The 22,785-nt window shown below is 36.7% G+C and overlaps 1 long non-coding RNA gene across 1 annotated transcript; it reads right to left on the reverse strand.

The window, feature by feature from the left end:
* Nucleotides 1–15,927: 15,927 nt before the first annotated feature.
* Nucleotides 15,928–18,768, reverse strand: LOC132606226 (uncharacterized). Its single transcript, XR_009569643.1, has 2 exons — nt 18,500–18,768; nt 15,928–18,112 (listed from the first exon to the last, which is right to left on the reverse strand). It is a non-coding gene; the product is annotated as an uncharacterized LOC132606226 (long non-coding RNA).
* Between the last annotated feature and the right edge of the window lie 4,017 nt (nt 18,769–22,785).

Below are 22,785 nucleotides of genomic sequence, written 5' to 3' on the forward strand. Positions count from 1 at the left end.
GGGAAGGCTATCCTAACAATTAACTAGTTCAGATTACTCCAAAAATTTGTCCTAGTGGTGTGTCAACCCAAAACCCAAAAACCCCAACTCTGTACTACAAAAACCCAACCCACTAGGCTTGTTACTTCTAAATGCGGTGTTATTGTATAACTAGGAAGCAAGGAGGAAGCGAATTTTACCTTAATTTTTGAAGACTTGAATGAGTGGATGGACGTGGATTCTTGTTGCCTTGGTTGTTCTTCTTTTTCTTGTGGGTGAGAGAAAAGTGGGTAAATGGGGAAGCTTTGTTAGGGTTAAATAGGAAGAGTAGGGAATTGGAAGATTTTTATATGGAGTAGAAGTGGAATAAGGGTAAGAGTTTTGAGGAATATGGAGAGGTTTTTGGTTAGGTAGGAAGTGGAAAGTGAAGGGATAGTGTCTGTTGCCCCTAATATTCTACCAGCAATGTCCGCTGTGGCGGTACCGTAGCTGCTGCAGCGGCGGCACCATAGGGGTCAAGGAGGCCGTTATGGCAGTTGCTTGGATTTCTTTGTGACCGTCGCGGCGGCCTATGTTGGTGTTGTGGGGGTACCGTCCCGGCAGTTTATAGACGCTGGAGCAGTTGACCAATCCTTCCCTTGAAATTCTTGATACGTTTTGGGTATATTCGAGCCTTACATCTTATGGTGGACCTCTAATAAATCACTCCTTGCCCTTGAGTCCTTCTTGGCTTGACACCTTTGAAGCTTATGTAATCCAACCGACTCCAAATTTTCTTGGGCTATAGTGCGAGTTGTGAGAATAAGTGATGGTTACCAGTATGATAGGAATATGTGACCCCGAAAGGTCGAGTATAATCGGGTGGTTTTTGTTCAGTTACGTCTGAGTGTGCATAGTCACGAAAGGTTCCTCGGCTACGTTATTCGTCCTATTTCTTTATGTTGAATTCGAGATACAAGAGTAAGAATGTACTATTAAGTCCTGGCTGCTAAATGTGTCACCCTTCAGTGCCTGTTCTATCCCTTGCCGCTCGAGGACTAATGGTTGTTCAATTGGTATTTGATGTAATGATCCGTTTCATCGTTACTGTAAATTTCGAGGAAACTCACAACTCTGACTCCTTAAAAGTGTTTTCGCTTTGTTATGTTTCTGGGTATCATTAATTAAATCAAAACCATTGGGCGCATCACGTAGAAGCTTGGAATGAGGGCCACCAGGCCTTGTTGGGCCGCCACAGCGGCTGTAAGGGCGCTATAGAGATGGCGTTGTAGCGGTTGAAACACCGCCTTTGCGGTAAGATGTAATTGGCTAGTGGGCCACCATGGCGGCCACTCAGCCGCCCTAGCAGCACCGCTGAAGCGGTGAACATACTGCTGGGGTAGTTATGTACAATGAATTACCTATTTAAGACTTCATTTTGAGATTTGACCTCATTTTTCCAAACCGTAAAGAGTCCAGCCGCCTTTGGAGCATTTATGGAGCCAAAAATGATATTTTCTTAGGGAAGATAATCCTTCTAACTTCATCCATTCATTCTTCACATTAGGGATTCTTATTAAAAATCCCTCATTTAGAAACCACAAAAATGGATATCACAATTTCCTAGACCTAAAGAGATGATTAGTTAGTTGTTCTTATTATGGATTTCATTGAATCATTCCCTCTTGTTCATCACCCTAAAATGGTTCCAAACTAATTTCTCATTTCCTTACAAGTGTTTAAATGGGTCTCTTCCATAAATCTTGAAAATAGATATCTCAAAGATAAGCTTAAAAATGGTAACTTTACCTAGCTAATGACTTAAGATTGTTGACCTTATTCATGGAAAAAGGTTGATAAATCACCTAGTGTTGTTACGAATGAAATCTAGAGGTAGGTTAAGTCCCCAAACCTTCCTTATTAATCCGAAATATCCTATAAGGGCTCTAATGATGATTTTTATTCTTGGGTCTCATGGTTGTCTCAAGTTCCTTCGTGCGGATTACGACGTGATTATCAAATTGAAGAATCAACTGATGCTTGTGGCACCTGCTCGACCTTGAGGTAAGTTACGGCTTTTCTTTTTGGTAGACTCCGGTTAGTTTCCCATATTCATGTATTACAAGAAATGAAGAATGCATGTGTAGGAGTTAGAGATTTGGGATGGATCCATAGTATGGTATTGTTGTGTGATTTGTGTGTTCGGGCTTGTGGCCTGTAGATTCCTAAGGATTTTTGAATTGGTTTCCTTGAGTATCGGTGGTTTCTATGTGACTTGGAAGAAGGGGTTGATTTATACTTTTCTATGGTTTGAGTGAGAATTTCTGTAAGATGTGCCTAGATTGTGCTATGCTATTATAGTGGACCTAATCGACATTGGGCGGATAAAATGTACCACTAATTGTATGGTAATTCTAGATTGGTAGTAGTATTTAAATGTAAGTAGTAAGTGAAATTATCATATAGTAATGATAGATAGACAGAAAAAGGGAAAGTGGCAAGATTATGTTGTGACTTGTTGTCCTATTGTGTTGGCTTGATGTCATGTACTGTTTTTAGATATTGGAATCAGTGGTTCCTTTTTTATTGTGATACTGTAGTATCTTATGGGTTAGTGTTGATGCGATGATAGAATTCTACATGACTTGTGTAGTTTTCATGATATTGTTGGCATACCCCTTCGTTGGTACTTGTGTTATTGATCTGATTATTGATGTTAATACATGCATTGCACGCACTCTCATCCTTCATGATATACTATTTAGACATTGTTGGTATTTGATGAAACACTGTGATGAGCGGGGCTCGATTTTTAAATGAGAGTGACGTAAGAGTCTGATATCCGATGTTAGTTCCGGAATCATGGATTGAGTGAGTGCATGGACTCCGTGGGTGCCCAGGATCATGCGGTGAGAACCGCCGTGGGCAAAGATCCGGGGTCTCATTTGTCTATTGGGCAAAGATCCGGAATGAGTGGCACTTAGACTTCGCGAGTCACCTTGGGTTGTGCTACCAAGATGTCGATATTTCCGTCCGGAGTGCATGTGTACATAGCATTTGCATGACATTACATTATAGTTTACATTGTGATGATTTTGTGCTTACGTGTGGTATTGGATTCAGATTGGACCTATCGGAACTTGGCATAATTGGGTTTAGATGTTGTACTTAAGCGATGAAGTGTACTTGATTACGTTTTTGGTTGCCTTATGCCTGTTGATTTATCTCTTAGATCTTTCGTAGGATTAGTTTTATGTTTGGCTTACCGAAGAATGTAGAGCAAAGAATACCTTAATGATGAGTAAACTCCTGTGCTAAGAATGAATGACATAATGGTGTATGACTAGCATAAGATTGTTGTGAAATTGACCGGTGGTTATTAGAGAAGGGTTTGTATGAGTTAAGAGTCCTGATATTGTAGTATGTGGTAAATAGATGTATGGTATTGATCTATTTGTTTATCCTGCTTATTGTGAATTCTTTTACTGATATGTGTTTCTGACCATTGTCGGCCTATGATACTCACTCAGTACGTGTTGATTGTATTGACGCTTCTCTTGCTACATCCCTTTTGGGGTGTAGAGTGTTTCAGGTGATTTCTTTCGTTACGTTGGGAGATGCACGGTACCTATCTTGAAGATCTCCTCCCACTTCATTCCAGGATGGAGGATTAGTCCTAGAGTTGTATTCCATATTGAGTTTTATATTAGTCGCTCTTGTACTAGTTAGATGTCACTACCCAGCCAGAGGGCCATGACGGGTACCTGGAGCTAGCCTACCGAGCACCACTCATCATGCTTATCGTCATCTTCAACTTGGATCAACACAATTCTCAAGCAAGGACTACTATGAAACAACCATCAATTACTCCTCAAAATATACATATATGCACAAGCCTACGAGGCTACAAAATGATATACAAGATATACACTAAGGAGATCATAAGACATCTACTACCCACACATATGTATCTACGAGCCTCTACCTGGAGTACTGAAAGCATAAGGACGGGACAGGACCCCGCCATGCCCTAATATATACACAACAGAATATACCAATAAGCTACACCTCCGGAGTAGTGGAGTTTCCCTGTAAGTCTATTGAATAAGCTCCTAGGAATCTGGACCGTCTTCCTGTCTACCTGCGAGCATGAACGCAGCGTCCATAAAAGAAAGGACGTCAATACGAACAATGTACTGAGTATGTAAGGCATGTAAAACCACATAGTCAAGAAATAAAAAAGCATAAGATGAAGAGATAACCTGTAACTGATTGCCTCTTAAGGAAGAGTCATGCATACTAACTCTTATATTAAAACATCATCATATCATACATACATACATACATAAACTGCCCGACCATATAGGTACAGTGTGATCATCATTAGCCCGCGTCCGGGGTAACCATCTCATGTTGCCCACTAGTGGTGACTGCCCGGCCAACTAGGCACGGTGTAATCATACATAAAAACAACATAAAGCATGCATGAGAGCCCAAGTGAATGCTACGACTCTATCGGAGTGACGTAAGATCGGTAACCTCCGATTATATTATGGAACATTCATCATCACTATATCTCACCATGAAAGAACTAGTATCATGATGCGAGATTGCCAACAATGAATAACATCAAGGGAATCATAAAATAAGATCATCAATCTCATAATAGCATCAATTCATAAGATTTGGAATCTCTCGAATTAAGATCACCATCATCATCATTATCATAGAACATATCTTATCCCTATCTCATAAGAAGCTCTTAAGAATCTTTAACTCTCAACTTTTGGGATGTAAGAAGGTCATGGAAGTATGTAGGAAATCGTAATATTGGAGTCATGTCTTTGAAAGAAAGGGATTAGACTTAACATACCTTTAGATCATTTAAAACATACTTAAGTCTAAACTAAAGCGACTAAGAGCTAACGAAAATTGGACAGCATTTCCTTTGTTTCAACAACTTTCTCCATATAATGCACAACTCCCAAACATCAATAGCAACACCCATAATACCATAATCAATAGACTTTTCCAAGTTAAACATTGTTCAATCCTCAAACCCTCTTTTCAAAGTTATTCAGAACCATAGCTACAACATCATACGATATTTGTTCACATATAATACTTCCTCAACGTCATTAGTATCACCCAAAACAAAATTATACTCATAGCATACTAAGAATTATGACTCAAGTTAAGTTACTATTTAATAGTATCATTAAACCCATGTTTGAGCTTCATATTCTTCTTCCTTCCTCCATTCAAGTTATCTGACAACCAAATACTCTTAATAACATGAAATAGATGTAAAACTCACCTTTTTTCATATAAGGATGAACTTTGGATGGATAAACTTAACTTGAGAGAAGCCCTAACTTCAATACCAAAGGGAATCTTGACTTCTACAAACCCTAGTGAGCCTTCCTTCACTTGATTCTCTTGATTCTTGGTAATTAATCCTTGATTTATCTTGGATTTGTGTGGATATAGTGTGGGGAATGTTCTAGAGCTTTCAAGAGCTGTGTAGAATGTGCGAAATGAATTAAATGATTATGGGTCATATATATATAAAAAGAGAAAAATCTGGAAAAAGTGACCCGATTGAGTTATATGGACACTTATACGGTCCGCATAATTTTATACGGTCCATATAAGTGACCGTATAATACCACTAGGGATTGTCCTTCTCTGGAAAGGTTATACGGACCCTTATACGGACCGTATAAGTGGTCGTATAACTCATATTTTTCGAAATTATTCTCGTCAATTCGTTCGATCTCAAATCCTTATGGAGCCTTATTGGCACTTGTATAACACTTCATTAACCATTTAAGGAGCCCTATAACTTCTCCTCATGACATTACTAAATAATCATTAACTCAATAATTACCAAACCTTCCCAAACACAACTTATACTTCACTTCCTTCGACGAACTTGATTTCTCCGATTCGTAATACTTCAAATATCTTGTACTATACACCTTTAAGCTACCAAGTACCCTCCTTAAGGTCATATGGACTTCATTTTCACCTTAAGCTTGCGTTAGTCTATTCACAGCACAACAACTCGAAATGTCCAAGGTGTAACATTAGACTAGGTCGTGGGAAGTCGGATTGAGTCTGTAACTATTTAACTGTTGTAATCATTTTCAATCTTGAGTTATTAAATAAATTGATGTTCCACTTTTAATTATAAATATTTATTGGATTAAATGGCTTGTCTTTACTTGGTTGATGTGTTATTCGATTGAGGGTTCGCCTACCGAGGTGGGAAACGTAGGTGCCCGCGCGATCCCAAATTGGGTCATGACACATAGCTTTTGCATGAGCCTTCAATCGACTTCATAAACTTAACAGGAAGGGTAAAACTGAGATTACCTATGACAAAAAAAAAAAGTAAAATGACACGTGACAATGGTTCTTAAATACAATATATATAATTCAAATATATGCTCATCTTCCAAGAGAATAAGGTGATAGACAGAGATGTAATATGTACTTCCTCCATTCATTTTTATTTGTTAACAATGAACTTTGCACGCCCCTTAAGAAAGAATTAATGAAGTATATATTTTATCATAACTCCCGTATTAATTGGTGATAGTTTTGATGGACCTGGGAAAAGATTTGGGGAGTGAGTAATTAATGTTAAGGGTATAACAGAAAAAAAATATTTTTCTCTGGATATACTAAAGTGGACAAGTAAAAATAAAAATATATTTTTAGTATAGTGCACATGTAAAAATAAATAGAGGTATTATAATTGTAATGAGATAATCGAAAAGAAAAGCATTATTAACGTAATATGCTTAAGAAGATACCTAACGAAGTAAAAAAAAAAAAAAAAAACAATTTCTGTGGAATGATTCTAATGTTGGTGCTTACAATAAATTTTCAAGTGGTGAAAATTGACTACAATCAAAAAAAAATAATGATGAAACAAAGATTTCATGGATGAATATTTATAAGTACAAATATTTTTATCCCATGATTTTTCTATCTGAATTTTCTCTGTGATTTGAGGGTCACCAGTAGCGTATTTCTCTAACATAGGATGATTTGGACCTCCTTGAAATGTATTTGATCGATAAAAACGACGGGCAATGGCTTTGAGAAATGCAGTATTTGATTCTTTGATCTATTTGTGATTATTCAAAGAATTTGAGGGATTTTCGAGGTGCCTTCTCAAGGGAATATGTGTTCCTTTATATAGGCATGAGCTAGGGATTATGATAGAGTAGCCTCTGAGAAACCCTAACAGACCTTAGAGTTTGAAGATGAATTGGACTCTTTTTGTAGAGTCCCATAAAATTTCGATGTCCACAAATGCCCCTCACTTTGAGGCTTATGTTAGGATCAAGCTACTCCTATGCACTCTAAGAATCTGGTTCTTAAAGTAATTACATAAAAAGGTAATGCAGCGGAATTAATAAATCAACACAAGAATGAATACGTGAAAAACTCCTTGCTCAAGGGAGGCAAAAACCACGAGGCTTTGCTCAAAATCCACTAAATCTGAGCCATACAAAGGTTTGCAATAACCTATGGCACATGTTTCCTATAGTCCTTGTCTAACAACTTTTTACCAACGAACACCTGTTACACAATAATTGCAAAGGTAAAAAGATGTAAGGACAACAAAAACTAACCTAAAGAACTAAAATAATATAATGATAAATCTTGATAAACTCTGGTTCTTTGTCGACTTCAAGTTGGTTGTCTTAAGACAAAGTACTGCGCTCACTTAGCCTCTAATTAATTATTGTAATTTGTGGTTGTGGTTAAGATCCAAAGCTTGTTCGTGTTGCGTATATAAAGAAGTACTTGTCTCCCTTGAATTGTTAAGTCCAACCAATTTTTGTTTTCATAAATGTTCCCAAAAACCAAACCTTATTTGACTTGAATCTTCCTTTTCTCCTTATATGTGCGTCGGCTAATTGTTTCCTACTTTAATGCTAATTCCATGTTGATGAACTTATATTATTCATTGAAATATTATCATAACTTGAATCCAATATTTCATTGAATAGGAATCAGTCAATATTTTGTCTTCTCTTATGACGACATGCAATAACTTTTCAGTCTCTAGTTGTGTGATAGCAAGGATAAGTTCCTTTGAGCAGTTCATTTTTTGATATGACTGCTTTACTAAATCCTTTGGAGATCTGCTTGGATCTTTCGTTCTTTAATTCCTTTCTTATGTCTCCCTTGATGTTACACCTTGTGGTTTTGTACTTTGAGATTCGCCGTGCGTCAGTGGTTCTAGTCTTGAATACGGAGGTTATCAACATTAAATGAGATTAGACGAGGTTATCTTATAGTTATAAAGGGTTAAGTTCATGTTTAGTAAGTATTGGAAGGATTAAGGGTTGAACAAATTGACGAGAATATGTTTCGAGAAAAAGTGGGTTTTACGGTTCGATATACAGTCCGTATAATTTTTACGGACCGTATATCTGGCTGACCTCCGCCATAAATTGATTCCAGAAAAGGGTGAACCACTGGTGGGATTTTACGGTCCAATTATACAGATCGTATAATTTTTACGGTCCGTAAAGTTGACCGTAAATCCGGGTCGGCCCATATTTCTTTTTAGTTATATATATCTGAGCCTTACTCATTTTATTTCAATCTCAACATTTCCCAAGTTCTTGAGAGCTCTAGAACCTTCTTCCAAATATATTTAACCAAACCCAAGTGAAATCAAAGATCAAGAGGCAAAAATTAAGAGATTCAAGTGTTGGGAGGCTCACTAGGGTTTGTAGAATCCAAAAAAAAATCCTTTGGTGTTGAAGTTGGGGTTTCATTCAAGTGGAATAAATTGATCCAAACCTCATCCTTATATGATAAAAGCTTAGTTTTCATATCTCTTTCATGTTATTGAGAATGCTTGATTGTTGAACAACTTGATTGAGGAAAGAAGGTGGAAGAGGGAGTTCAATTACGGATTGGATGATATTGTGAGGAGTAGACTAACTTGAGTTACAATTGTTAGAATATTTTAAGTGTAATCTTGTTGTGAAGGTTAATAATGATGATGGGGAGGTGTTAAATACAAGTGTACAAGGGGTTGTGTTGAAATTGTTGATATAGATTTATTATGAGAATGAACTTTGGAATTAAATTGAATGTAACTACTTGATTAAGGTATTGTGGATGTTGATATTGTTGTTTGGAAGTTTCTTTGTAATATGGTGGAAGTCGATGAAATAGAGGAAGTGCTGCCCAAATTTCGTTAGCTCGTCAATTATTCTAGTTTGAACTTAAGAGTGTTTCTAAGACTTAACCTTAGTATGCATCCTCTTGAATGTAGATGTTTCAGACTTCGGAGGAGAATGTTAAGTAAATAAGGAGACAAAAAGGTATGTAAGGCTAACCTTTCTTTCTAAAGGCATGATTTCTTTATCGTGAATCCATCTATGATATTCATAATGTTCTAATTCCTAGAAACGCTAGAAGCTCACGATTCTCAAAGTTCCCATGATCTTGTTGATCTTGTTCATCATCGTTGACCCTCTAAGGAAAGATATAGTGATGATGATGATGACGTTGCTTTTACCTATGCATTCATAAACGTATATATATACGGCTATGTTGTAACACCGAGCTTATACAGCCAGGTATGATTTCTGTTACACACACACCACTACAGTTGGGTACGGATAACACCGAGCCTTGTTATGGCCGGGCATGGATTACACCGAACCTACATGGTCGGGTATGGTATCATTATATGTATATGTATATGTATGAAAGGTTTTCGTTAGAGAAAGGTTAAATAAATATGATGAATGTCTCAAGAGGTATAAATGGTTCTTCTATCTTATGTTATCATGCATGTTTTTATCATGCTACTATTCGTGCCTTACATACTTAGTACATTGTTCATACTGACGTCCTTTTGTTTGTGGATGTTGCGTTCATGTCCGCAGGTAGACAAGGAAACAGACTAGACCTTTAGGCTGCTTCATCATAGATTGCCTGAAAGAGCACCATTTGATTCAGAGCTGCAATAGTTGGTATTATACTTTTGGTGTACATATATGGGCATGGCGGGGTCCTGTCCCGTCTTTATGATTTTACATACTCTTCGTAGAGGGTCGTAGACAGATGTGTATAGCTAGATATCTCTCAGCTTTGTCGGCTCATATTTTGTATATCATTTTGATAGTCTTATCGGCTTGTGTATATATGGGCATAGTTAGTGATTTTGACATAAAGGCCCCTACTTTCGATGAAATTTGTGTTATTTGGCACATGGTAATTATGAGTTAGCCATGTGGCTCACCTGGATGTTATTATGAGGATGAGAGGTGCTCGGTAGCTTAGCTCCGGGTGCCTATCATGGCCCTCTGGTTGGGTCGTGACACGTGATTGTCACAGTTTACATTGTTTGTCAAATCAAAACTTCAATGTAAGCTCATAGTCTATCATTGTGCTTGTAGCTACTCATCAATTTCCCCCTTTTGATTATGACAAACAGATTGCAGCTTCATATATCGTTATGCCCCCTTTGATCATCTTCCTTCAATCTTCTTTAGTTCTAGATCAAATCTTCCCCCTTTGGTTGTGCTTCTATGTTGACAATCTTTATTACACCTTGTAGTTTTATGCATATAAGATTCGTCGTACGTTAGCTGTCTTAATTTTGGACACCGGAATTTGCTTTCGAGCTTGTACGAGGTTTGACATGTTTAGCTTATGCTTAAAAGTGTTTAAGTTCATGTTGGGTAAGTTACAGAAGGATTAGTGAATAAGTGAATTGAAGCATAAAGATTTGTTAAAAGTTGTTTCTGGAAAGTATAGAATGTGGACCGTATAATTGAGATATGGTTCGTATTTTGAGATATGGACCGTATTTAAGGATTTTAAAAATTTTCAGAGAAGGCAGTTTTGGAGGTGGTATTATATGACCAACTACACGGGCCGTATATCTATATAATGTTACAACTCGCAAATTTTCGCGTTAGTTGTGTTAGAGGTAAGCTAGTGTAAGCCGGAGAGGCCATGGAACCTTTATAAGGGTAATGAATACTTTTAACAAGTTTTAAGCAAGTATCTAAAGGTTCCGGTATTAAGCGAATTGAAGAAATTAAGTTTGTCGAAACTTTGGAAAAACTAGGTAGAAATCTGGAAAGAATTTTTGGTCCAACTTGAGGGAGACATATCTCTCAGCATATGAGGAGTTAGGGGATGCATAAACTATGTAAATTTAAGTTCAGAGAGTCTTCTTTCCAATGCAATTGACAGATTGCAAATCTAACAAATACGGCCAAAGATACGGCCCGTATAAAATTATACGATTTGAGATACGGACCGTATAATTTATACGGCCCAGAAATATAACCAGTATAAAAAATATGGCCAGTATAATGTTATGTCGGTAGAATTTTCTAGAATTTAAGTATGACGACCCCTCTTCATTTTTTATCATTTTAGACATAACCACAAGTCCTAGAAAGCTCTGGACACCTCTCCAAACATATTCATACACTTCTCCAAGTAGGGCTTCAAAGTAAGGATTAAATTTAACTTCTCTCCTTGAAGAAGCTTTGGGTGAGTATTTTAAGGCTGAGTAACCTTGGAATTGAAGTGTTCTTGCATTTTGAGGTAAGATTTCATCTTAGTTTCATATTTATGAGTTTGTTTGGTAATTATTTTAAGATTTAAGGAGAAGAAAATTGGAGAAAAGTTCAAATATGAATTTGATGATATTTTGAGTTGTAAATTACCTTGAGCTATAATTATTAGCATGTTTGAGCATAATCTTGTTATGAGGGATACTGATGATGTTAATGAAGTGTCATATACAAGTGCATAAGGGGTTGTGTTGAAGTTGTTGTTATGGATTGATTATGAAAGGAAGTTTTGGGATTGAATTGAGTATAATTTGAATGTAATCTTTTGATTATGGAATTGTTGATACTTTATTGTGGTTTTGGGAGTTGTTTTGAAGTTGGAGGAATTAGAACATATAAAGGAAATGTTGTCCGATTTCCGTTGGCTCATTTATTAGTCTAGTTTGATCTTATAAGAGTTTTAATGGATTGACCTTGGTATGAATTATCTTGAATGTAGATTTGCAAGTTCAGGAGGATAAGAGCTAAGTAAGTTAAGGAGACGATAAGGTATGCAAGGCTATCCCTTTCTTTCTTTTTGGCATGATCATTGTGAATCGAACGTACACGTAACGTTAATCCATAACGACTCTACTCTTAGAGTTAGGAATGATCCATTTGATTCATGCTCCATATTGCTATCTTTAGAAAGTCTTGCTCAGATCCAGTTTGGCCTTTAGAGTCACTTGTACTCCTATCATGTTTTATGCATTGCATTGCATTCATATTCATATATACATATGCATCTACAGAACCAAGACCCCTCATGCGCTATATGCGCGTATATTATGTATTATCTATATATGTATATATATGTATGGGGTATGGGGAAGGTGACGGCGTTATATACGCACTACCACCTGATCAACTGGTCATATGATGATACGATGATGATGATGATGATGCCGGCTGATACGATGCGATGGGATGCCTACAGTAGCTAGACAGGCATTATATATATATATATATATATATATATATATATATATATATATATATATATATATATATATATGTATGTATGTATGAACCTCATGCATGCATGCACAGTATTTATGCATATCATTGGTCTATAGAAACAGCTCAGATGTACAGTTTATTTTCTCTCATGTTTCATGTTATTCTCATGTCTCTACCATGCTATTTTTCATGCTTTACATACTCAGTACATTGTCCGTACTGACGTCCCTTTGCTGGGGCCGCTGCGTTTCATGCCCGCAGGTCTTGAGATACAGGTTGATGAATCTCTCAGTAGGATACCAGCTCAGCAGGCAGTGTCGTGGCACTCCACTTGCTCTGTGAGTCAACATGATTGCATAAGCATTTGCATGGGTATGGCAGGGCCCTATCCCAACCACATTATGTCATGTACTCCAGTAGAGGCTTGTAGACAGTATATACGGTTAGATGTATCTGATAGTCTTGTCCAGCTTGTATACTTGGTTTCAGCTAGACGATGTGTATTATCTTTGGGCTTGTGTCCCACACAGCTTATGATATCTATGAGTTAGCATTATGGCTCATTCAGATATGACTATGAGATGTACGTATGTTGAGTGGTGCTCGGCAGGTAGGGCCCGAGTGCCTGTCATGGCCCATCTAGCTTAGGTCGTGACAATCTGCCCCCCCCCCCCCTCCCCCCTTAGAACCAGCTCCTAACACTACAACTTCTTGTTAATATAACTAAGGTTCATGAGGTTTGTAAGCACGTAGAAGTTCACCCTCGAGTTCAACAAGTTTTGTAAGCTCACTAAGTCAGATAATGCTTGGGCATTTACCTTCCATTCATTGCAGCCTGTTAGATGGCTAGGTTGCATGATTAAGTATGATGGCTTACTTAATCTGCTAAGGACTAACCTTTCACTCATTATAAACCCTAAGGCGGCTAAGTTATATGGAACTCGTAAAATCATTTGTGTCCAAAAATGTAAGGAATAGGTTCTTGCTCAGGACATTTGTTTTCCAACCTTATTAACATGATCGAAATTCCAAATCCATGAAAGCACCTACCCCCACCCAGCAGGTGAACCATCCACAACCAATTAAGCCAATTTTAACAAGTATATTTTGCGGAAAGAAATAAATAAAGTCATTTAAGAGTCATAACAAAGTCTCATATTCATAATTATGCAGAATAAATACAACAACCCAAAGCCAGTGTCACAAGTACAAAAACTACTAGGATAGCAATTATAAGTCTAGAATATCATCTGAATACACTATCCCAATAAAAGATAAGATAGAACAAGTGAGAGAGAATCTGGTGCCATGGATCAGCTAAATCCTCCAAGACAATCTCCTTAATGATCATAAAGCCTCGAGCTATATTAGTGCTAGGGACAGGCTCTACAGACGAAAAAAATGTGCAACAAGTGTAGAGTGAGTACGGAAAATCAACATGTACTCAACAGTGTAGTCGACCGACCTAAACTAAAACAGAATATAGGGTTGGTCTTCGAATGCTTACCTCCACATTTAAACGTCGTTAGTCCAATCACAATAATAATGATAATCACAGGTTTCCGTCCTAAATATAAGAAGTCTCTAAATCCACAAGTTTATCCAAGAAGGCAAATAAATAACTAAATATGATTCGACCAACAAATAAACCAGTCACCCAAACACAAAAACAATGAGATGAGATGTTATGCAATGCCAGGCCTTTCCATCTTCGATATACACATATTCAAATTTTATGAATCGTGACCCATGGGGGAATCGCGAGGTCCATACACCATCTGGAATTATTTCCCTTCGGGTTTCTAGCCTCTTTCTACTGTCAAATCATCATACTCAGCCTGTAAGCTCACATTACCTGTCTCTAGCCAATTTGGCTTATATCATTAGCATCACTGGGTCAGGAACCATTGCCCTTGGAGCTTACATATGTATTCTCAAATATGCATGAGATACCATATAAAGCAAGAATAAGAAATGCACAACAATAAGCAATAAAGTCTCAACCTTTAGTTGTTTTCCACTTTTAAATGAGTATTTCGGAGTGATGAGAACACATAATCACAAGATAGGTAATAAACATTGAAATAATAAGCAAGGGATCTTATGTGCCTGTCATGAAACACAAGTCAATCTATGCTATCAACTAATGCCCAAAACATGACATTCAGATCGGACTATACAATGTAAATAGATCCAAATACCTATAACATGGCACCAGTACCCGATACAAGTGTTTGTCACCACACAAGTATCGCAAACCCCCTTATTTACCCCATTACTCCTGTTACGGTTCTCTTTTACGCATGTGCATAAAGGCTACTAAGAGGTTGTGGACTCTATTCAGATTTTATATTTTTAGAGTCGCCACCTAATTTTATAAAGTGAATTAAGAAAACCGAGTTAAAAGGATTTAGTCAAACAAGAGCTAAATCATTTTTAAACTAGAGTTCAAGGTAAGGGTTCTGGTGATCCCCTAAGGAAGGTTTTAAGTACTTTAGTATTAAGGATCCGTAAAAAACGGTTGACCTACGAGCTTCAATGTGTGATTAATTGTGATTATATGCTAAAATATTTTCTTTCTTGCAAAAATTGTTATTTCCATATCATAACCCCATCTTTTGGAAAAATATATATACTAAGGAAAAAGAGTCGCTTTCTTCAAAAATGTCATATGAGGGTTGGAATCACTTTATTTTCGGACCAAAACACACTTAAAATTTTCTCTTAAGTAGAATTTCTACTAATTTGGTCTAATGTTATGATTTTGTCCCTTATAAGTTGTTTATATATACATATAGAAAATAAATGGAGTATTTGAAAAAAATACAGAGTAGGTTATATATATATATATATATATATACACATAAAAGGAATTTTGCTTATTTTTTATTCCATTTTTAGCTCAAAGCCATCTTTACTTCAAATCAAAGTCCAAATATATCCTCTCTTATTCTATTGTCTTAAGGTTTGGGGTTTTGGCCCCAAAAGGTTTTGAAAATACCTCAAGTTTGATGAGTTTTGAAATCCATGTCATACTTGTATCTGTTTTTTAGGAAATCAGTTTCTTATCTTGTCGAAATTGGTCTAAGTATGCAAATGAAGCCAAAATAACTTGAAATACACTTTTAGTTTTAGTCCGAGAAAATGGTCCGTTTAATTTCCAGTTTTTTGAAGGTTGAGGCCCAAAATTAGATCCCATTTCAAAGGCGTTTTACACATGCATATATCACTAATCCCCAGTTTTAGAAAAAATTTAAGAGACTTTTTAAAATCCAAAATTTATCAATTCTATGCAATAGTTATCGTAACAGTGTCCAAATTTTTGAGAAAAAAACATTTTGAGAAAATCCTAATTTTTTCTACACGAATTTCCTAAGTTCTAACCATGAGGTTTCAATAATCAAATAGCATTCATTTACATATACGAATATATATATACAAATACATAAATTAAAAGGAAGAGAAGAGAGTTTAGGATAGTGGGCCTATCGAAGCCCACTAGTTGCCATTTTCGCCCATGGTTGAGCCATCAATCACTTTTCAGTTTGGACTCGATCAACAAAAGAGTGTTGGGCCTCTGGCCCAATAGGTTTAATGCAAGAAAATCACCCAAGTGGCCCATGTCAAGGTCCCATGCAAACAAAGAGGGGAAAAAGGGAAATACGGTTAGAGAGGCCTCTATACTTATTCATAAAATCAAATAAAGTTTAAGGAAGAAAATAGCAATGTATATAAGTCATATATATATATATATGACATTTACTACGTATACACATTTGTGCTTCAAAGAAAACAGATGCAACAAGGCCCAACACAGACTACAAGTTAAAAGCAAGCAAGCCCAAAACACAAAAGATGAAGGAAAAGAAGCCCAATACTAGAATCAGATAGGATAGGCCTAATAGAATACATACGTAGGAAGATTAGGCCAAAAGACTCACCACAAAGTATACAAGACAAAACTCACAAGTTAATCTCAATGATATACAAGGTATATCCCCCCTTATATGCGCCAGAGTGTAAATAGACCATATATTCCTTGTATATCTCATGTACATCAGCATAAATATCGACACAGAATCAAAACAAAAGGGAAGCGTAACAGAGAAAAGCTTAAAGCCACTTCTAGATGCAACAGGGTCAATTTATCCTCAAAATATGCATATAAAGTCTCATAAGGCAAAAACAGTGCAAAACATGTCATATTTTTCAATTCTCAGAGGAGAGTTTATGCTAGCCTTTGAAATTTTAAACAAATACATAGAGGACAGGTTCAATTTCAAGAAAAATAGGATAACTTGATCATATATGAATGCACGTTAGCATACATAGACGAAAATAAAAAGGACACAGAATAAAGGAGCATGACTGGTCATTTTCACACATAAAGACATACTTTCGTTTTAAAGAGTTATGAACTACCCCAACTTACTTCCTCCAAATTCAGACGTTTGTTTTAAGAAGTGAACACTCAGACTAGGTGATTGAATCCTAGCAATAGTCTCAAACTGAACATACATGCGCAGGGGGGGGGGGGGGGGTAAGTAAACATAGGATAGGCACCAACAAGCTACACAGATATCAAGGCATACCATCATTTCAATGTTTAAAGTAAGTTCTAGATAAACATTAAGTGAACAGGCAGATTCATGGTCTTATACACATATAGACAAACAGGTGTTCAATTCATTTAGACCTATATTGATCCTAAATCAGTTAAAGACTACATGGTGTTACAAAACGAGCTAGGTAGACTTCCTAACAACAAAATGAGATTATCCTAATTCATGGGAAGACCATTCCTAACCTAAACAGGCATTTAGAAAGATATGCATAGTTACATTTGACAATTTTTGCCTTGTGTCACTAATTCTCTAGTCATCTACTAAATCATAGAATGTCCCCCTCTAGATTGAAGCTGAATAATACACACATAGGAGTAGCAGGCAAAAACTTAACACAGTTCAGACTTAACTAACATGGACATGAGGATACTAGTTGGTTCCATTATAAGTCACACCTTCTTTGAATGGGATTAGGCCAAACTTAACCACCTAAAGTCAAAAGAATTCAATCCAACCTTTAAGCATTTGACCTATTCAGGCTTAGCATACTAGTGACTGATTTACCAATAGCTTAAACAAACAACCATACCAATCCACCATCAACTAACAATAAACAGAAATCAAACTAAGCGAACCTACATGCAATAGATGATTAATCAAACCAAAATAAAGGAAATCATGCTAACACTACTACCACTTATCAACAGTAAACCAGAACAATAGAAATGCTTGCATAGGCAAATGACTAAGCTAAAATTTGAACTAAACTATCAATCGACCATACATATAATCTACTAATTAAGAATAAGCATATTCATGCTAATCAACTAATTAAGAACATAGCTACGCTGAACCAAACCAAAACAAACTACCACGAACACTAACACTAACATAAATTAAGCTAAATACATAGAAAAAAACATTAAATGCACAAAAATAAACAAAAGGAAGAAAATTTACCTTTTCTTTGTGAAGCTTAGGTCGAAAATGGAGTTGGAAGATCCTTTCTCTCTAAAGCTCAGTCGTAAACAAAGACACCAAATTAAAAATTTTAAACTTGAACCTAATTAATTAAAGGTTTTAGCAAGTAATGCTAAATCCCTAGATAAATTAGGTATTTTGCTCAGATTTGAGACTTGAATGTATATCGGTGTGAATGTGTGTAATTATGAGATATGGGTTTCTTTACATAGAACCCCAAATCTGAAGGTTGTGAAACCCTAATTCGATGTGGGACAAGTGAGTTTTGGGGGGAATTCAAGAGAAATTCCCCCTCAAATCAATTTTAACCAATCAAAAAATCGAGATTCAAAATCACATACAACAAAACCCATTTAAGATTTCAGTCCATTTGACCGTGAAATGCAGAGAAAAAGGCAAAATAGTAGAGGGTTATACCTCGTTTAGTTGGTATTTGGTGGAGAGAGAGAGAGAGAGCAAGCATTAATTGCTTTGCTCCAAACGGTTGAACAACACTGCACAAAGCAATTTTGCACTGCAAATTTGCCATTTTTGGCCTGTTGACACGATGGGAGAGGAGAGAGGACAAGGCAGCGCCTATTGTTTCAATCGAAATCCTTATTCTCTTCAACAACAAGAGCTCATGGTCTGTTTGGTGCGTATATGTGGGTATATGTTTGTGCTGACGGAAGGTTGGGCCAGGTAGATCCAATTGGACTGGACCTGGCTGAGAAAATAGGTCGGGGGGGGGGGGGGGGGGGGGGTCTAAATTGATATGGCTGTGTACGTGTATAGAAGAAGGGATAAAAAATGCCACTTTTGCACAAATAGCCTAAATTAAATAAAGTCCCTTAATTGAACCCCTTACTTATGACCACATTATAACCAATTGACCAATTAGTTAATTTAAAATATGGCCATGTGTATAAAACGACCAATTTTACAAATTATAACCTCAATTAACATATAGTAATCAATTTCAAATGTAGGCACAATTAAGCCAATGATTAACTGTAATCAATTTGAGTCACAGAAAGGCAAATGTAATTTGCAATAGACAGGTAAAATAGTTATTTCATTTAATTAATCAATTTTCCTGAATTAACGGAGTAAAATATTTTTTAATTTGATACTTGATAATTTAAACAATTAATTGAATAATTGTTTTGAGTTATTTTCTGATTAATACTGAAAAATACTTGTAAATTACTTTAAATGAATTAAAATATACACTTGCAGTTATTTTGCCAAAGGAAAAGGCAACATATCATCTAAATAATTTTGTAAAATCATTTTGATTTATAAAAATACATATTTCACTCCTTTTGAGATTCAAGACCTCCGAATAATTAAATAAAATTATTGGAGGTCAAAAATTAGGTATCAACAACTGCCCCTTCGGTGTTCGAGGATGGCAGACCCATCCCTGGTCATCAAAATTTGACAAACCCTGATTATTGGCTGACTAATTTCAAAATACCTCTTTTTTTATGCAATTTCCAAATATATGGGCTGACCCTAGTCTCTGGGTTTCCTACATATCTCAAGCTCTATGAGAATTCAGGTCATTTACAGTTCGATTCAATTAGACATCTAAGTGAAAGTTCAAGCAAATTTCAAATTTTTCAATGTCAAAAATGAGAAACCCGAAGTGATTTGTCGGAGTGTGACTGACTCTCTGGCATTGAGTTCGCCTACATATCCCTGCTCTTGGGAATCAAGTCACTTATAGTTCACTCGATAGGAGGAAAAGGGTATCCCTTATGCGGGAATGCCTTTGTGTCTTTTCCGGTGTGCGCCTGACCGGTTGCGGGATTTTTTTTTTTAAAGAAAGCAAGTAATTCAAGCAAATAAAACAAATTTGTGATGCTGAGCACGGGGTGGAGCGATCTTCCAATAGCTCGACTCTCATGGGCACCCTATCTCGATCGGCTGCGTAAGAAAAAGTTTCATGTTTGCTCCGCTCGCTTCTGGGTCTAGTTTGATCAGCCTGCTTCTCTTCTTGGCGGCTGCTAACTTACTCCCATCTGCAGGGGTGACGTTGTGGTTGACCTCTTGGTCTTGTTCCTTTTTAGCTACAACACCTCGTACCTTTAAACTAAGCTATGTTCATGATTCAGGGGCTTGAAACCAAGATGGGAAGTGTTGGGATTAGAAATTTTGCCTCAGATCAGTAAATTTGATTTATACATCAATTCTACGAGCCGTACATTTCTGTACAGGCTGTACATCTTGAACGTAACTCATGGGGGAAAATCAAAAGTCACTGGAACGTGACATTCCTAGTATGGCCAACATGTACGGGCCGTACTTCTAGCTGTACTTTATGACTGTATAATTTATACGAACCGTACTTTCAAGTCGTATCTCATTTCACAAAAATCATGGTTTCTGGAAATTTTCACATGAGGTACGCCCAGATTGTACAGGACGTACAATATTGTACGGGCGTACATGTTGGCCGTATATTTGCTCGACTCCTCAAAAGTACAAATACGAGACTTGAGTTCTTTTTCTTATTTTTCTTTCTCTCCAAGCCCTAGAACAAAGTCTTCTTCTCCCACCATCAAGATACACTAAGATAAGCCTACTCCAAGTCTTTCAACTGAAGTCTAACATGTGTCCATGATTTCTAAATAAGAATCCATTGCTCCTAACCTAGGGTTTTCAAGAAAACCCATCACAAGGATTCAAGATTTGGGATTTTGGGATTCTTCTCAAGTTCAGACCATTAGTTACAAGTTTTGGAGCATTAACAAGTATGTTGGGTTTCTATCTACGTGTGGGAACATCATTTTTCTTCCTCACACCACGTTCTTCCATGATTATACGAAGTTTACCAAAACGAGGGTTCTAGACATGTTCATGATAACCCTAAGTACATGTACCATGATATGCCATGTTGGCCTTAATAGTTCGTCATTGTGTTCTTAATATTCCCATTTGGTTATTGAGAATGTGTTTGTAATCCATGAAAACCCATACTTTGCATTCCATGGGTTCTTAAATGCAAGATATGAACTTTTATGTTTATTTTCATGAACTTCTAGATACTTCCATATTTTCATACAAGTTATACTATATATCTATCTTCGTGTTATAATACAATCAAGAATCATGTTTATATAATTCATGGGCTAATAAGACAATTAAGTCCATGTTCATGTTTTGGGAGTTGCACAGATTACCGAGAAGGTTTAATACCTGAAACAACATAAGCCAGAGTATGATAATGATCGCAGTGCCCAGTTAGGACGATTCCTTCATGTTTAACCATTGCGGATTATTGGGTCCATTTATGCCAAGTTCATGTCTTGTGCCCCAGCAAGGTACAAGATGGCTTAGCTGATCGGACAAAGATCAGACACCACATGCTTACGTGGTGGTTACATGTCAGTTATACTAATGCTCTCCCACAGATATCTTTACAGACTTAAAATATTTTATTCATGTTATACATATTCATGTCAGATGATATTTATGTTTATGTTTAGCTAACAAATATAGTTTTTGTTTCAGTTCTGTTATATCCTATGCCATGCTTATTTCATTCAGTTGCTTTACATACCAATACAATTCAAATGTACTGACATCCCCCTTTTATATTCTTGAGGAACTGCATTTCATGATGCAGATTTACAGGACGACGGATCAGCTTGTTATGACCTTGCACGTATCAGCTATTGGTGAGCCCCATCTCATTCGGGGTTTTATCTTTTTTACTCCCAGGAGCCTTGTCTCTGTAAATGGTTTAGCAGTCATACTCATGTCAGAGATTTCATAGACTAGACTAGTTTAGTTATGTCATGTTCGATGTTTAGAGACGTATAGCCAGTAGTGGCTCAGTACTTATTATACTTTCAGACTATTTTCGCTTCATGTTTAAATAGTATTCTCATTAGTATTAAGATGACTAATGTTATTTATACTATTCATATTTTAAAGTATATTCCGCATTAGTACATTCCCCATGTTGATTCGGTAATCCATGTGGTTCGCTCGGTCACATGCAGCAAGGCGCTGAGTCCCGTGTTACGCCCAGACCATGGTTTGGGACGTAACAAAGCTTAGTATCAGTGCCTAGGTTCAAATGTCTTGGGGAGTCTATGAAACCGTGTCTAGTGGGGTCACTTTTATGTGTGTGTGCACGCTAGCCATATAAACAATTGACCACCAAAACATCTAGGATTGACTCACTTCTTTCATACTCTAGATCGTGTAGTTAGAACTATGCTTTCAAGAACTCTTCGAGCTCGTGCGTATTACCTATTTTAGACAATGTCTGTGAAAAGAAAGTACACCAAGAGGACATCAATCCATAGCAAAAGGGCTACTGCTAAGGACTCTCAGACTCACGAAGTTCACACCGAGGCTTAAGGGCTTGCATAAGATACAGTGCCCCCGACTGAACCCCTAGCTATAGAAACGTTAAACCTCATACTTGAATAGAAGCACTTATCAAATTTAAGCGTAAGTATGTTGAACTATGGCTAAGTAAAACAACTTTGATGTATAAGGGACGAAGCATTATTAAGTATATTTTATGAGTAAAGGATGCATATGAGGAATTCCAGAAGGTCTTATAAGGAATTAAGTGGAAGGAGTTGAGTTAGTATGACTTTGGAAAAAGATGAGTGTTACTTTGAACAACAAAGTATGAGCCATCTTGGAGAAAGAATATCTTTTAGTATATAAGGAGTTTTGAAGTAAAGCTAAAGGCTAAA

The sequence above is a fragment of the Lycium barbarum genome, chromosome 8, assembly GCF_019175385.1.
Source record: "Lycium barbarum isolate Lr01 chromosome 8, ASM1917538v2, whole genome shotgun sequence".
NCBI classification, from domain to species: domain Eukaryota; kingdom Viridiplantae; phylum Streptophyta; class Magnoliopsida; order Solanales; family Solanaceae; genus Lycium; species Lycium barbarum.